Source organism: Camelina sativa, chromosome 12 (assembly GCF_030686135.1).
Source record: "Camelina sativa cultivar CO46 ecotype springtype chromosome 12, ASM3068613v1".
Classification (NCBI taxonomy): domain Eukaryota; kingdom Viridiplantae; phylum Streptophyta; class Magnoliopsida; order Brassicales; family Brassicaceae; genus Camelina; species Camelina sativa.
In genome coordinates this window covers 17512513-17530312 of record NC_141891.1, presented here as the reverse complement: position 1 = coordinate 17530312, position 17800 = coordinate 17512513, and the positions used below count along the sequence as shown (strand labels likewise).

Here is a 17800-nt window from a genome sequence, read left to right as displayed (position 1 = left end):
AAAGATGGCATAAATAAAAATGGCCAGAAAAGAGGGTATTTTTGAAAAGGGGTATATCAAAAGGGTCATTTTTAACAAATTCTCAAAAAAAAATCAGGGTATTTTATCCAATCTAATGAATTTTGGAAAGTTTAAAAACCAAAAAAAAAAATATTACCGTAATCATAGGAATTTTCCATATTTTATATTGTATGAATAAATAAAATATATCAATATTAAACAAATTGTTTGGGAATGGTATTAATTTGTTATTTATTATTCTAATTAAATTTGAAATGTTGTTATTTAAATCATTTTACTTTGGGTAATAGAGTATATTTGTACACAATACAGATATTAGTCAAATGTGATATTAAAAAACGTGTGTAATCTTTAGTGAATATTTTCAAAACCCTAAATTTAAAGTCAACTATCTCTAAACTATAAATACAAGCATCACGTTGAGGTATTCTCATATCATTCTCATTTTCCCTCTAAACTTTATTTGCAAAAATATGCCTGGTAATGATGGTTTCACAAGCGTTCAAAACAACCTATAGTAGAGATGATTTTGACCGACACATCTGTATTCCCACTTTCTAATATGTTAATAATATAGAGATTAATTTTCTTACTCATTTTGTTTTAAGCTAATATAGTCCTTTTATATGTATTTACTCGGTTTTGGAAAATATCATCTTTTAAAGGTACAAACAAAACTCAACCCGTAATGTCAATTTTATATGCTTAACCGTATCTATAATTATTGTTATATAATTTTAGGTGCACCATGTCTTATTAATTGTTTAGACTTGAACTTTTGTTTTCTATTATTGCAGATGTGAATTGGTTGCAAAATGTATATGAATCTGTTGGTCAGAATTTTTAAAATCAGTAGTCTGACTTTGTTTATGTTGTGTTGTTGTTGGATTGTGGTAAGTATGGGTCGCTTAATCATTAATGAATGATCAGACTTTTATGTTTCACATTCTTAAGATACTATAATTTGAAAACTATAATTTGAAAAATAGTAGAAGAAAAGACTAAATCATACTTATTATAATTAACCTTTTAGATTTAAATTTTATTAAAACTAATCTTTTAGATTTGAAGTTAGGAGAGCTCCACACTGTAATCATTTTCATCTCATAGTATCCATTTTTGTCAATATTGACCTGCCATTTGAAAAGCGAACACAATTTAGATATTACAGTATTCATATGATTGTTTTAAAAACATTAATAAAAACTTATCATTTTATTTCGTTCTTTCTTGGGTATTCTTCAACATAACTAACTTTGAAGTTGAATATTCTGTAAAATTCAAACAAGTTCATCAAGTAATCGAAATTAAAAAGAAAACAGTAGAGATGAGTTAATCATAAATTTAAATCCATGGAGATATAATTCGATCATGTTGGTTTGAAAATTCATCGCAAATACAGAATGAGGGATTCTATAGAATTTCAAATAAATTTACTCAAAGAGAGGTGTCATTTTGGTTAAAAAAATAAATAATACATGTCATTAATGGGTTGGCTTGCAAAACTTCCAAATACGGTAGAACGAATTAGGAATTTAGGATTGATAATTTTACGAATGTAATTTTTTTGCGGATTGGTTCGTCATAACATGCATTATAAGTATGTAATTTTTACAAATGTAATATTTTACAATATTTTATATACCTATTTTCTATATAAAAAAATGAATTACATATATATTCATAGATATTCCCTCGCACTGCTAATTTTCTCCATTTTTTTTATCAAACTCATTTTTTTTTCATTGTATTAAATTCATTATATTACCATTTACTTACTTATTTCTTTCTATAATTTAATCCAATTTCATTAAAAATTATATAATTCATTGTAATCGATTATATTATAATTAAACAAAAATAGATTTGTATTATTTATATCGTAAATATTCCCCCGCGCTGTAGCGCGGATCTGGTCCTAGTTTCATTGTAATAATCTTTAACTCTTTGTCTATTTATTAAAATTGTTTTCCTTTTAATAGTATAGATTAATTAATGAAATGAAGTGAAACGAAACGATCTCTTAAGAAAATTCATGATATAGATATGGAATATACTCTAATAAATTACGAGTTACAAGTTATAACATTGATAAGCACAACTGGAAAGAAAGTCCACTTATGAAAAGTTCAAACACATTTATATGCCATCCACGTATCTTAATTCTTAATCTGTGTAAATGTTGTCCAAAAATATTGGACCAATTTTGCAATTGACATCTTTTTGTGGCATAGTAACTTTTTGTGTATTGTATTTGTCGCCTGCATACATGTCCATTTCGGCCATGTTATTGATGTAGCCAGCTGATATATATGATTTTGAGCTCGCGAGTTGGATTCTCTATGGTTCTTTGTAACCGTCAGGGAGACATTTGAAGAAAAGATGGTCTCGTATTGTTTTATCTTGACAGATGTATAGTAAGGCAAATATATTTATTTACACAGCTGCATGGACATTTTCTGATGTTAATTACAATATATAGGACAAAATGACGTCGATGCAAGGTTAGTTGTTTATATACATAAATCAAAGAGTAAATTGGCCAGTTAATTACAGTGCTGCGACTGCGACTGCGACTGTGATAAAGAAAAACGCTTCATCTTTTCATTCGATTCTTCCTTTTCTCTTCTGTATACAAGCGATTTTGAAATGAAAATATCAGAGCCGCTAGAAATACAAGCGACACAATAGTCAATCCTTTATCCATATCCATTTTTTAAAGCTGCGACTGTAGATAGTATAGAAGCCATTGACGGACCTTTGAGAAGAATTGACAATGGAGATGATAATTAATCTCATCTAAAAATCCATTTTTATTTCAAAATTTAAGGTCATACCCTTTGAATAAGTCATAAGTATACAATACACAGTTACTTTTATATGAATCGCGCGTGAGAGTCGCACGGCGACAGAAAGAACATGGCTAGTATCAATGAACACCGTACGTACCATGTTGTACGACTAGATATCCTATTCTTATACGCTGAAAAATTCTTCAACACAAGTTCTATTACAATAACTAAGTCATAAAAACTAGGTTGATTTTCTTTTTACTAGTTCAACCATACTTTTCTACACTATCTATTTTTAGTTCATATGTGTTTGTGTTTCAATCCTACTATATTAATTGAGAAGTACAAATATGAAACTAACCTTAAAATGTGTAAAAAATTACATTAAATTGCCATCAGAAAAAATTTATTAAGCTTAATTAACTAATTTAAATATATATAATTATATTAAAAAAACACTCACAAATCAAATATTAAAAAATCTAAAAATATCTAAAAAAATATTTTCTCTCTCTAATAAATTATGGACGAAATTACTAATTAATTTTTTTAAAAATATATAAAACAATCAAAATTTTAAAAACTAAGATTTTATATCCAAGTATACAATACAATTATTTTTAATAATTAAATTCGAAGATTTTGTTAAGATTTCAAATTATGATTCTCCTAACATCTTTATTTTATTTTATTTACAAACTGTTTGAAATTTTCATATAATATGTATAATAAATAAACTGCATTTTTTTTTGCATATGTTGTGGTTTGGATTTTTAAAAACGAAGATATATTACTCAATGTATAAAAATGTGTGTTTTAATTTCCACATTGACGGGTTGGTAAAACTAAATTTATATAGATGATAAATTAATAATTTTTATTTGCTCACAATTATAATATTAAAATTACTATTTTATATTTTATAAAATAATGATGCAAATACAATAAATAAAAAATATAAAACTGTAATAATACGTCAAAAATAAAATACTATAATATTCTAAAATAATTAGTATTCAAATAAACTAATAGATTTACATAACAATTAAAAATAAATTATCTTAAACAAAATATTAAACAAAAATAATAGTTTTATTATTATATTATAATTTTTTTAAAAATGTTAACCCGTGCTTTAAACACGGGATATATCCTAGTTCAACTAATTATTTAAGCCCACACATAAAAATAAACAGGATTATTAACAGCAGAAAATCATTATAAATACTAAACTTTGATGTCATTAGATTCATGCATCTAACTCTCCCAAATTTCTCCAAAATATCCTAAATAAAAAAGAAGAAAATGAATCGTCTTATGATTTGTATGTTTGTTCTTGCAATGTGTTTTGGGTTAAATGTATCATCATGGTTCAAATGTCCGAACAACAAAATTCTAATTGAGAACGATCTTGGTCCCGGTTTGGTTCTCCAGTACCATTGTCACTCCAGAGATGACAATCTAACTGTTGCAAATTTACAATTCAAAGAAATGAAAAGAATAGTATTCGGGGACAAGTTAGGCAGAAGGACAAGATGGACTTGTACTTTGAAACATGGATTGTACATGCGATATAGTAAAGAATTTATAGCATACAAAGCCGGTGTCATTGATGATTGTGATAAATGGCGTCATTGGATTGCCAAACGTGATGGAATTTATCTTATAAAAGATAAAAAGCTGCCAGCAGTCTTCAAACATGCATGGATTAAAAAAACTAAATAATGTTTATGGTGCATGACAATGGTACTTTTTGTTTAATCTTAATTATATAGATATGACCAGAGCGGGTCAGGACTACAACCAGAGCAAGCATGTACTTGCGGCCGTCAGATAATATGTAATCATTAATCGATCTTTTTTATGAGAAGTTTTCTTACTCTAATGGTAAAAGTATTTGGTTTTTAATGCCCAACACCAGGGTTCAAATCCCAGTACTACTATTTCTTTGTTAGTCAACAATTCCTTTTTTTAAATTAATTAATTATAAAAAATTATACAACATTTGTTCTATTTGGGCTTGCAGCCCATAAATATTCAGCGACGGCTTTGTCCATGACTATGCATCAACATTCTACTTAATTAACTAGATTTTAACCTGTGGTATACCGCAAAATCATTTTTTAATAATTATTAGAAAATATCAATGTATCTTTTATACATGTTTTAATATGTTTTTATTAATATTAATATTTTATAATATTAGATGGATTGTATTTTTTTTTGTGTTTGGTACCGGTTAGAATTGGTGTAACACCTCTCGTGAACTCATTTGATATCAAACTAAAATATTTTGTGTATTTTACTAGAATAACCCACTCCATAACAATGTCCACAAGAATTTACATTTTTAGCAAGTTAAAAGTTTCTTAATTATTTAAATTATGGATACTAATATCTTATGTTTGTTTTTGGATATTACAAATAATAAATTTAAATTTAAATATTTCTTCAAATGGCACAAATTTAATTATGTAAATCTTACAAAAAAAAAGTTACTTTGCCATAATAATGGGATATACAGCTATATACGAGTTCGTTGGATATTATTTACATTATTTACCTAGATTTCGGTACAGCGCGTGCATATAATTATTATTGTTTCTAGGTTTTGAATAAAAATTATATATGATTGATTGATGACGGTAATAAAATATTATCTTATAGAAACCTTTAAATTACTATTAAAGAAAAACATAAATTTCAGATACACATTTTTAAAAAATATAAAAATCAGTTGTGTTTTAAAATCAGATCTGATAAAAAAACTCGACGTCCATGCGAGGCGGATCAAACTGGTGACCTCACATATCCTAAACCATTTCTTTGACCACCAGAAAAACACAAAAATTATATAATCATGAATTTATCTCATTTTTCATATTTAATTGATCGTTATCACCTATCTTTTCGTGTTTTTTATTTAATGTTTTCTTATTATTCATATTCTTTCTTATCATTTTCATTGTCAAATTTTATGGTAATTTTCATCGTTACTTTTACCGTCCAGTTCTTCGTTATACTCTTCTTCTTGTTCTTCCTCGTTAATTTCTTCACATTTTTTCAATGAAAACCCTTTTTTTAGACTACCACACAACTTGTTAACCCATCAAACTCCAAGACCAAAATCATTTTTGTCTCATCATAAAAATTATGCAATTCATGAAGACCAGCATAGTCAACACATGAACCCAATTATTGATAATTTTATCCATACACTTATTCGGTTTTAGATCCACACATATTGAAACTTCTCAAACCAAAATCCTTACTTGCAGAGAAAGTAATATGAACACATGTATAGTTAAAACAATATTTGTGCTTTTCATCGATCATTCTTTTTCAAACTCAAATAACATCAAATCAAGGTCTTGCGCGTCAATCCTTCTTTCTTAGACTTAAAAATTTTCTTTTACTGCAAAAGTATCAAATCATCTGTAAAGTCATACACAAAAACATGTTTTACAACTCATAAGAGATATAAAGCACAAACGGAGATAAGTAAGATTCTTTCAAGATATTAAAAAATTTGATATATAATATTCAGTAATTCTTAAACTTTTCAATTTTTAATAGAGATTAAATATTTCAAACTTTAGATGTAGTTTAAATATTTCTATCATTTTATTTTTAGAGTTAAATATTAATGACACTTTAACTTTTTATAGATTTTAAATAGTTATAATATCTTAACATTTTTATAGAGGTATTTATAATATTCTAAATATTCTATAATAAATATTTAAACCTTTAAAAATAAATCAAACAAAATTTTTAAATTTGGAAACCTGATAAATAAGCATAAATCAAGCAAACCTGGTAAATTTATAGTTAGAAACATATTAGTTTTATTTATAATGGTTCTCAGCCATTGTCTAAAATTTTCTAGCCGATGTGGGACGTTATACATATTTCTTTTAGTTCTATAGATTTTACATTTTTTTTTTTCTAAAAAGTCATAATAATAAAGATTACTACTATATTTCCAAAAATGTTATTAGTGAAATATCTAATTTTTATTGGTTTATTTAAATCCTATATGAACACCTTTAGGAGTTTATAGCTTCAACTTTTTCTCAGTATAGATATAATATCTTAAAATTTCTATGGAGGTTAAGTAATTGTAATATTTTAAAACATTCTATGAAGTTTAAATATTTTTAATCTTTGAACCTTTAAAAAGTTTCAATATTTACATCTTATTTTAAACTTTTAAATTTTATAAATTATAATTTTTAAAAAACCTTTTGAATGTTAAGAAATTTTTAAAATATAAAATTATAATATTTTGAAACCTTTTAAAAGCTAAGACTTTTAGAAGTTTCAATATTTATAATATTTTAAACTTTTAAGAGGTTTAAAATATAATATTTGAACCTTTTAAAAAAGTTTCAATATTTCTAATATTTTAAACTATTAAAATTTTAAAATTATACTATTTAAGAACTTTTAAAAGTTTTAATATCTATAATATTTAAACTTTTAAATTTTTTAAATATTATAATTTTCTTTTTTGAAACTTTTTCAAGTTTTAATTTGATCAAATAGAAAACCGGATCAAACCGAATAAACCTTTTAAAATTGGACGCATGATAAATCAAGCTTTCCTGCTCATTCGTTGTTGGAAGCATATTAATCTTATTTATATTGGTTCTAAACCATTGTCTAAATATTTTCTAGTCGATATGGGATATTGGCATAGTTCTTTTATTTCCATAAATTTTAAAATTTTCTTTTTTAAAAAAAATTCTGGAATTTTTAAAAATGTTAATGAATGACATGTCAAATCTTGATAGGTTCTTTAAAATAATTCTTAATATAGAAAATTCTGGAAATTTAAAATAACGTTAATGAATGACATGTCGAATCCCTATTGGATGTTTAAAATCCTATGTAGACAGCTTTAGGAGTTTATAGCTCCTACTTTTATTAGTATAAATTATTTCTATTTTATATTGTTTGTTAAATATTGGATGTTTTCCAAATAGAGGAATAACTAAATTTTCCGACTGTTTGTGCGGCTAAATATATATATTATTTTTTAATCCGCAATATACTTGATGACCATTTTTTGTTATATTTAGTTTATTTTGTTTAGTGATTGAGATTCCATTTTGATTTTTAATTATTATAACAAAAAATAAGGGATCTAAACATATAGTAAGTCATTTATACGCTATGATTAAGTCACATTTTTTTCTAATGATTTAATTATTCTACCCAATCTTAGTTAAATCTACTTAATTTTTATGTCAAATATTCTAATATTAATAGTGTTGACAAATAATAAAATGGTTATTAAACCTGTGTTAGCACAAATTTAATGATATTTTATTAATTCCAACATGTCTTCTTTATAACAAATCTACTATATAACCAACCATATTATGTAGCATTTTAAAAAATTTTAATTTTACATATTCGTAATATTTTAAAATTTTACTAAGTTCTTCTTACGTTAAGAATCAAAGCTCACTGGTTTTAGAAAACATAATAGAAATCAAATTGATTCAGAGATATAATATCTTCAATAAACAATAGAATGTGTGGTTCAATATATTATAATTTATGTTTCCATATCTCTTTTAGTTGGAATGTATGTAAAATATTTAGAAAACAAAATTTGAAGTAATGCTATTTTTGGAAATTTTTTTACGGATTAACTTTTTAAATAAATTTTCAAATAAATACATATAAAAGGATAAAACCAAAATGTACTTAAAAATGTTTATATCTATATTAACATTTTTGAAGTACGTTTTGTGTTATGTCCTTTTAGTTTTATTTATTTAAATTTTTATTAACAATATTAGCCCCTCAAAAATTTCCAAAAATAGTATCACGACAGATTTTGTTTCCTAAATCTATATTAATATTTTTAAAGTACATTTGGTGTTTTACCCTTAAAGTTATATGTATTTAAAAACTTATTTACAATTTTAATCCCTAAAAACTTTCCAAAAATAACATCATTTCAGATTTTGTTTCCTAAATATTTTACATTTCATTCAAAAAAAAAAACATCAATCAATATTATATAGAGACATAAACTATGATATATTTTCCATTTTATTTTATAAACCTGTGAGTTTTGATTCTTAACGTAAGAAGAACTTCAATTCCTTATTATTTAAATATTATAATTAATATATTTATATAAATTTAATAAAATTTAAAATATTATGAATATGTAAAATTAAAAAACTAAAAATACTATATAATGTGGTTATAAAAAGGACATGTTGGAATTAATAAAATATTATTAAATATATATGTGCTAACACGGGTTAAATCCTCATTTTATTATTTGCCAACACTATAAATATTATAATATCTGACATATAAAATTAATTTGTTTTAAATAAGATTGTGGAAAATAATTCATTCATTAGGAAAAACGTGACTTAATCACATCATATAAATGACTTATTATGTATTTAGATCCCTTATTTTTGGTTATAATAATTAAAAATAGAAATAGAATCTCAAACACTAAACAAAACAAACTAAATATAATAAACAAATGGTCATGTAGTATATTATAAGTTAAAAAATTAATATAAATATTTAGTCGCACAAGCGGCCGGAAAATTAGGTTATTTCTCTTTTTATAAAACATTCAGTATTTAACAAATAAATAAAATATATAAAATTTAAATAATAATAAAATTATATGCACGCGGTATACCGCGGGTTAAAATCTAGTAGATAGTGAAAATAGACTACATTGACTCAAATTTGGAAAAAAATTGCTCGATTGACTCTCTCTCATAAGTCATAACTAGAATGACATAATATTGTATTTAAATATTGTTTAAATTACCAAAAGTCCAATCATGTTACTTAATAAAAAAATTTGAAATAGATGATAAAAATACAAATAAAAAATTGAAATAGAAAACAAAAATAAAAAAGGGAAAACAAAAGTCTCTCTCGTGCACCGACTAAACATTTTTTACAATCCAAAAAAAAAAAACTTTAGTTTTTATTTGTTTTTAAACTTTATTTCTCATGCACGACTAAGGGCACCTCACTAGGGAGTGCTCATCAGATGACTTATTAATAAAAATTCAATATAGAGATGAGACAGAAGAAAAAGAGAAAAGAACCGATACTCAAATTGCTTCAAGAAGAAACAAACGTTTCTCAAGTAGAACTAACATGTGTCATCTAATTAATGGTTACCATTAAAATAATATTTTTTTTATTTTATTTAAAGCAACCTTCTATTTGTTACTCGGGTGGCGATGGTCTAAACCTTTTTAAAACTTTATTTGTTTGTTTTTAAAATAACATATGCTTTAACTCAACACTTGACAATTAATAATTTTGGTGTCGATTTAATAATTTACTAGATTAAGACTCGTGCTAGAGCACGGGTTAAAATTTATTTTATTTATATTGTAATTTTTATATAAAATATAATTTATGTGATTGTTTTTAAAAGTTTGTTTTGGATAAGACATTATGCAGTAAAATCATATGGTAATATGAAGGTTTGAAAAAAGACACATATTTTGTAAGTTTTATATTGTTAATGATTCTAGATAAGTACCCGTGCTATAACACTGATTAAATTTTATTTTGTAATCTATTTTGTAACCCACTATTTAACTTGTAACCAATCAATCTATCAATTTCATAATCTATCTTTGGTTAACGTTTTGGTCTATCGATAAAATCTGTGGAAAATAAATTTGTAATACTGTGTTTAAAGATCTTTGGAAACAACGTGATATAGGACTAAAATCTTCCGAAAATATAGTTTGGAATATCCATGATTTTATTTGTTACCATTAATATATTAATTATCAATTTGGATTATCCCTAATATGTAGGTGTAACTGATTAATATTAATATATGGATTAATCTATAACCTATCTATAACCTATTTGTAACCATTTGTAACCATTTATTAAAAATATAAAGTCTACAAAAACTATGTTGTGTACTCTCTTTTAAAGGGGATAAAAAAACTAATCAAACCTTTATACCAGGGTTAGTATCTGCAACCGTGTTTCTAAGTGGTCATTTGTATTATACATTTTTCCAACAGCCAAATCCACAGAAGAAAAATATACATTTGCGACATTAACTGGTTTTTTATTTTCTTCAATAAAAAAGATTGAACTCATATGTACATGCAGATTAAGAAGCAGAGCATAGGTAAGACCCAAATCGGAAATCTCTCACACCAGAGACATGAGGCCTAGGACCTAAACAAAAAACATGGTGTCGCTCTAAATTTATAGGTGGTGTATTTGAGCCCAGCGTTGAGCTAAACCACCGTATTTTTAATCGGAGTCATAATTGAGGCCTTGAGGGACGTGAGGCGGCACGACCATTAATGATACGTTGAGCCAAGACTTGGGGGTGAGATGCTCCCTTGTTGGTATTTACGACCATTACGTTCTCTCCAAATATGGTAAATGACTGATTTTTTTTTTTTTTTTGATATACTGTAAATGACTGATTGGAAGCTGATTTGGAGGAGAGTGGAGTCGGTGAGATTGAGCCTGTGAGAGAACAGAGATGGGAGAGTGCGATTCCAGTCCGGTGTTATCCCACGTTGAAGCAAAGGCTTTGCAACATCAGTCCAAAGGGTGAAAGAGAACGAACAAGCGAAGAGTATGTGATCCCTAGTCTCATTCGGTTCACCACACAATAAACATGTTTGGATGTGTCCCCATATTCGCATACGAAAGCATAACGTGGTATCCCCTGTGATAACCAAACAACGTGAGGCCAACATATAATAGGCTAAAACCTCGCGAATCGTATTCCAACTTCCAAGTGCATTTAGCCGAGAATGTCGGACGAAAATCATTCTCGCCCGATCTCCACAAAGCAACGTCGGCACCGACAGCGGATGTGGGCAGAGACTCTAATAAACCTTACAGACGCCTAAGGGAGATACAAAGGAAGTATCTTCCGAACATATTACACCTGTTTAAAATAAAGTAAAAGGATGACAGTTGAGGAAATTACTTTAGATTTGGGTTACCCTCTGTTTGTAACAGTCCCACCACATGGTATGAGTGATGGGATTGCTATCTTCTAAAAAATTAAGTCTCTGCTTCAGTTATTTTTTGTTCAGCAAACCTTATAGATATGCAAATCAGTTTCAGGTTACCTTCTTTCTACTCCTTTGTGTATGGTTATCCTGAGTCAAGCCAGAGAAAATTAGTTTGGGAAGATCTTGAAAGAATTGCAAACTTTAGAAAAGAGAGATCATGGATACTTTAGGGTGATTTAATTGAGATAAAGGATAACTTTGAGAAGAAAGGTGGACCAAGACGACCAAAGAGATCATTTGAAGATTTTAGACGCATGATCAACACTTGTGATCTTCATGGTTTGAGGTTAGTGGGTAATAGGTTTTCTTGGATAAGAAAGAGATATTCTTATCCTATTTAGTGTTGTTTAAATCGTGTGATGACAAATTTCGAATGGTTAGCTATGTTCCTCTCAACTCAATTGAGTTGTTGGCTTTTGAGGGCTTGATCATAGAGGCCTCTAGTCACAAATATATATAATATATTGGAACAGATAAGAAGCTTTTTCAGATATGAAGAGAACGTATCATGAGTCAGCTTTTTCAGATGTCACAAAACAAGTCATACAACCCAATCGATTAGATAAGCTCTTGGTTACACATTCACCTTAACAAGTGATTCACGAAAATAACTACAACCAAAAAAGAGACCCTCCAAATGCCAGGAACAACCAAAATCGCTCCTACAACCAATCACAACAACAAACAAGCGTTGAAACCAAACTGCCATGAAAAACAGAAAAGAACCAACTCAAAGGTGAAACCATGAAATCAAAACGAACCATTAAGTTTCCAATCCCTCCAGTTACAAGCAAGCTCTAGACGTCCCAAAGCTTCCCCCAAATTTTCGGCACAATTAAATCTCAGATGAACCCGCAACCGAGCCTGAAACACCCGCTGGTCTCAATTCGCGGCTGAAAAAACATATCCGACAAAACTGCCCATAACTCAGAGAGTTTTAATCCAAATCCAGTTTTTGTAAAAATAAGAATGACGATGAAAGGCTTGGAAATAATTCCACCAAATTTCGTTACCTTTGACAACGATTTGATATGTCGAAACCGTTTCTTCTCAAACCCTAACGATTCTGTTCTTTTTACTTCTTCTAACACAAAGCTTTATTGATCTCTTTCTCTTTCTTTATTGATCTCTTTCTCTTTCTCACCAAAACGACCAAGATCTCTCTCTCTTACTCTTTGAGCAATCAACGTTGACACTCCACCAAAAAAAAAGGAGGCGACACTTTGAAAAATCTAGGACTTCTGGTTTAATTAAAAAAAACCATAATGATGACAAAAAAAAAATAAAACCAGAATATAATTAAACCGAAAATTAATTAAAATTCTCTCTCTTGGTTTACTCAATACATCAGAAAATTTAAATCCCGGTACATGGATGTTATAATAATGATGAGGAATTTCTAGGGAAGATGAAAAGTAGGAACACTTAGCTTCAGCTTGGTGATAGAAATACTAAGTTCTTCTATACTACAACAAAGCAAAATATTGCTATAAATAATATCATGGCAATTGCAGATGACGATGACATTATTCATATAGTGGTTTATAGTGGTTTACGTGTGTTTGGTTGTCTGTATTACAGTTCCACATCTACGAAGGGAAGGACAAAATTTCAACCAACGGCAAAAGCTTGTGTCTTCCTCGGTTATCCTGTAGAATATAAAGGAGTCCTGCAGGATATAAAGGATACAAGCTCTTGGATTTGGAGTCCAACTCAATAAATATCTCAAGAAATGTGGTTTTTCATGAGACTATCTTCCCTTTTACTAAAGGTGATCCTCACACCTTATCTGATCTTTTTGGTAGCATTGATGATTCTGTAGAGAGTGAGACTGACAATATTTAACCTGTAGTTGTGAGTGTTGAATCTCCTACAGTGCTTCATAATGTAGATCCTGTGGTTGTTAGTGATGAATGTCCTACAATGAATCCTACATGTGCTGATTTGTAGTCTTGAGTGGTGAATCTCCTACAGACATCGGCACTGCTTCAGTTCTTGCTCTTGTTGATTCGGCTCCAAATATAAAGTCAGGTACCAAGCGTTCAGTTAACGCACCATCGTATTTGCAAGATTACTAATGCAATCTGAGTGATATTGGAGTTCAATATCCTTTATCAGATTATATGAATTATGCCAAACTCTTAGAACCTTACAGAGCATATATATGTTCTGTTACCAAATATTCTAAACCTAGTTCATTCTAGCAAGCTAAAAAGTTGGATGGTTGGTTAAAGGCTATGAACGCTGAGTTACAAGCTCTAGAGGGAACTGCTACTTTGAATGTTATTTCTTTGCCTCTAGATAAACATGCTATCGGATGTAAATGGGTTTACAAGGTTAACCTTAATGATGATGATAGTTTGGAACATTACAAGGCACGATTAGTAGCAAAAGGATATACACAAAGAGAAGGTGTTGATTTTGTGGATACTTTCTCAGCTGTTGCGAAAATGATGACAGTCAAGACTGTCCTTGTTGTTGCAGCTGCAAAGAAATGGAGTCTACATCAATTAGACATCTCTAATGCCTTTTTGAATGGTGATTTTGATGAGGATATCTACATGACCTCACCTCCAGGATACACACCAAAGGAGGGGGAAACTTTACCTCCCAATGCAGTTTATAAATTGCAGAAGTCTTTTTATGGTTTAAAAAAGGCTTCGAGACAGTGGTTTCTTAATTTCAGTTCCACACTAATGTCTTTGGGGTTCAAAAAGTCTCATGTTGATCATACTCTGTTTATAAGAAATATAAATGGTAAGTATGTTGTATTTTTGGTCTATGTGGATGACATTCTTATTGCTAGTAATGATGATAATGAGGTCTTCACATTGAAAGAAGATTTAAAGAAAGCTTTTAAGCTCAGAGATCTGGGTCATAACAATATTTTCTTGGTCTTGAAATTGCAAGATCAGTTTCAAGAATATCCTTATGTCAGCGGAAGTACGCTTTGGATATTTTGGATGAAACTTGCATGTTGGCTTGTAAACCTTCTAGTATTCATATGGACCTACTAACTGGTTCAAAGTGGAGATGAACCTATCATGGCTGAGGCGGAATCCTATCGGCGACTGGTTGGTAAACTGATGTATTTGACAATCACTCGTCATGACAGCACATATGCGGTTAATAGACTTTGTCAGTTTGCATCTGCTCCAAAGGATTCACATATGCATGCTGCATATAATGTTCTGCATTATATTAAAGATACTTTTGGAGATGGCCTCTTTTATTCTGCAGAATCAGACTTTGTTCTTCAAGGATTCACTGAAGCATCTTGGGCGTCATGCAAGGATCCTCGAAGATCTACATCTGGTTATTGTATGTTTTTGGGATCCTCATTGATCTCCTGGAAATCTAAGAAACAATAGATAGCATCACACTCTTCAGTTGAGTCTGAATATCTTGCTATGCAGTTTGTTGTGAGAGAGATTACTTGGCTTGTGAATCTGCTAGCAGAATTTCAAGCTCCTCAGATTAAGCTTGTTGCTTTTTACTGTGATTCCTCTGCAGCAATTCATATTACGAACAACTCAGTTTTCTACGAGAGAACGAAACATATCGAGTTAGAATGTCATATTGTTCGAGACAGGATTCAGAGTGGTTTGATCAAGACTTTTCATGTTACCACTGATCACCAATTGGCTGATATATTCACGAAAGCTCTCTATGCAGCTCACCATATGTCTCTTATTGACAAGATGGCTCTGAAGTCAGTTGTGACAACCCGTCCCGTGGACTCCACTAGCCCCCCGCTAGCTGCCCCAACAGACCGTCCGTGGACCCTGCTAGCCCCCCCTGCTAGCCGTCCCAACGGACCCCAAGCTGGCCCTGCAGGCATCGATCCTAACCCATCACTGCAGGGTTTGAGGAATGCCTGGCGCACCAATAACCTACTGGTGGATTTGGATGAATAGTTCCTTTCCACGGTGAGGGGTTAGGATCGATGTCCTACAGAGCCAGCTTCGAGCCTATGTGACAACCCGTCCTGTTGACCCCACTAGCCCACCGCTAGCTTGCCCCTATAGGCCCTAAGCTGGCCCTGCAGATCAATTGGTGGCAACTTGTCCTGCGGGAAGGTTGTTAAAGGGTGGGGATTAGGGTTCGAGGAATGCCTGGCGCACCAATAACCTACTGGTGGATTTGGATGAATATTCCCTGTCCACGGTGAGGGGTTAGGATCGATGCCCTGCAGGGCCAGCTTGGAGTCCGTTGGGATGGCTAGCGGTGCGCTAGCAGGGTCCACAGACGGTCCGTTGGGGCAGCTAGCGGTGAGGCTAGTGGGGTCCACGGGACGGGTTGTCACAATTATTCAAAAGGTACAATTGAAAAAACACAATTTTTGGTGGTATTTATTCGGATTGCTATTATATATAGATAGATTCTTCATTCCAAAAATCGGTTGTTAAATCAAGAATTGAAGGAATTTATTTACTTTTAAAAGAATGAATGTTATAGAATAATTTAGAAAGCTGTAAAAACCGTTGAGATTGAACTTTTATATTATTTTGTATCATGCCAAATAAATGAAAACATTTCAAAGAGACTGATATATATAGATTTCAAAAAATATGAATATTCGAATAAACAAAACTCTATAATGAACAGTTGTAACTTTACAAAAAAAACCGCTACAATGAACAATTGCAACTTTTCGTAAAACGTACAATTAAAACATTCTACAGATTTTTTTGGTAAATTATCCAAAAGATACGATTAAGAAAACACAATTTTTTGTGACATTGATTCGGATTGCTATTATATATAGATAGATTAGTTTCACACATGCTGGAAACAAAGTCCAGAGATGAACTTCTTAAGAGACTCATTAATGAAAAGAAACGAAACAATCTCTTAACTAATTTATGATTTATGGGATATACCCTAATGAAATGAAATATACTCTAAACAAATGTCCACTTACAACATTGATAAGCACAGCTGGAAAGAAAGTCCATTTATGCAATCATAGATTAACTAATGATTTTGCATATATTAAAAGAGAATATTGTCATTGAGAAGCCTTTGATCTTTGATGCCACAATCGAGTTTCATAGTGGAGAGGAGACGACAATATCTCTGAGGTATGAACGTCTATTTGGGTATTGCCGGCGTTGCCACAGTCTATGTCATGACATATCCCGCTGCCCACTATTTGGTGATAAGGGGAAACAGCGGCTGGAAGATAATTTTGAACCTCGGCCAGAGGACAAGCTCCAGAGCTATAAGGGTGCGATGGTGAATGGCGTGCCTAGTGGTAATGCTTCGGGGTTGGGAGGTGATAGTTTAGGGGTGCCTCATCAAGGTTCTACTAGTGGGAATGGTCGTGGTGCTGGTTCTCAGGCGGTTAATCATCGGGCGGCTCAGGGTTTCGGCGGTAAGTGGTGGAAGATTAAAGGGGTGCGCAGGCAGATGAGAGTTTCGTGAAAAAGAAAACACATTTGGTTCCTGTTCCTGTTCCTGTTTCAACTTCACAGGTCCCTATCTCGGGGAATGGTCAAGTCCAATCTGGTACAAGTGCTGTGAGCCACAGCTTCACTGCTGAGGAGCAGAAGATGCTGGATGATTTCTTGGGTCCAAGTTTGGAGGAGACTGTGGCTACAGGGGCTTCTTCTGTGGAGTCAATGACGGCTCTTGCACAAGATGCTGACAAGAGGGTATGTAAGAATCTGTTTCCTGCTGGTGACGCAAGTGTAACAGGTTCAGGTCCCATGGAACTGTTGCAGCAAGAGGTGCTTTTTTCAGATGATCTCAGTAACTTGTTGGGTCAAGAGTTTCCTACTAAGGAAGACCATACCTTGAGTTTTATGGATACTATCATGGAGGAGCAAGGTTTGGCGTCAGGGGAAATTTCCCAGGAGGACTCTCTCCTTACAGATGAGCAGGTTGCGGAGGAGAGCACTATTGAGG

The 17800-nt window shown here is 30.6% G+C and overlaps 1 pseudogene; it reads left to right on the top strand.

Annotated features, from left to right (window-relative positions):
- Positions 1–4118: 4118 nt before the first annotated feature.
- On the top strand, positions 4119–4538 carry LOC104732071 (S-protein homolog 14 pseudogene; annotated as a pseudogene).
- The last annotated feature ends 13262 nt before the right edge of the window (positions 4539–17800 follow it).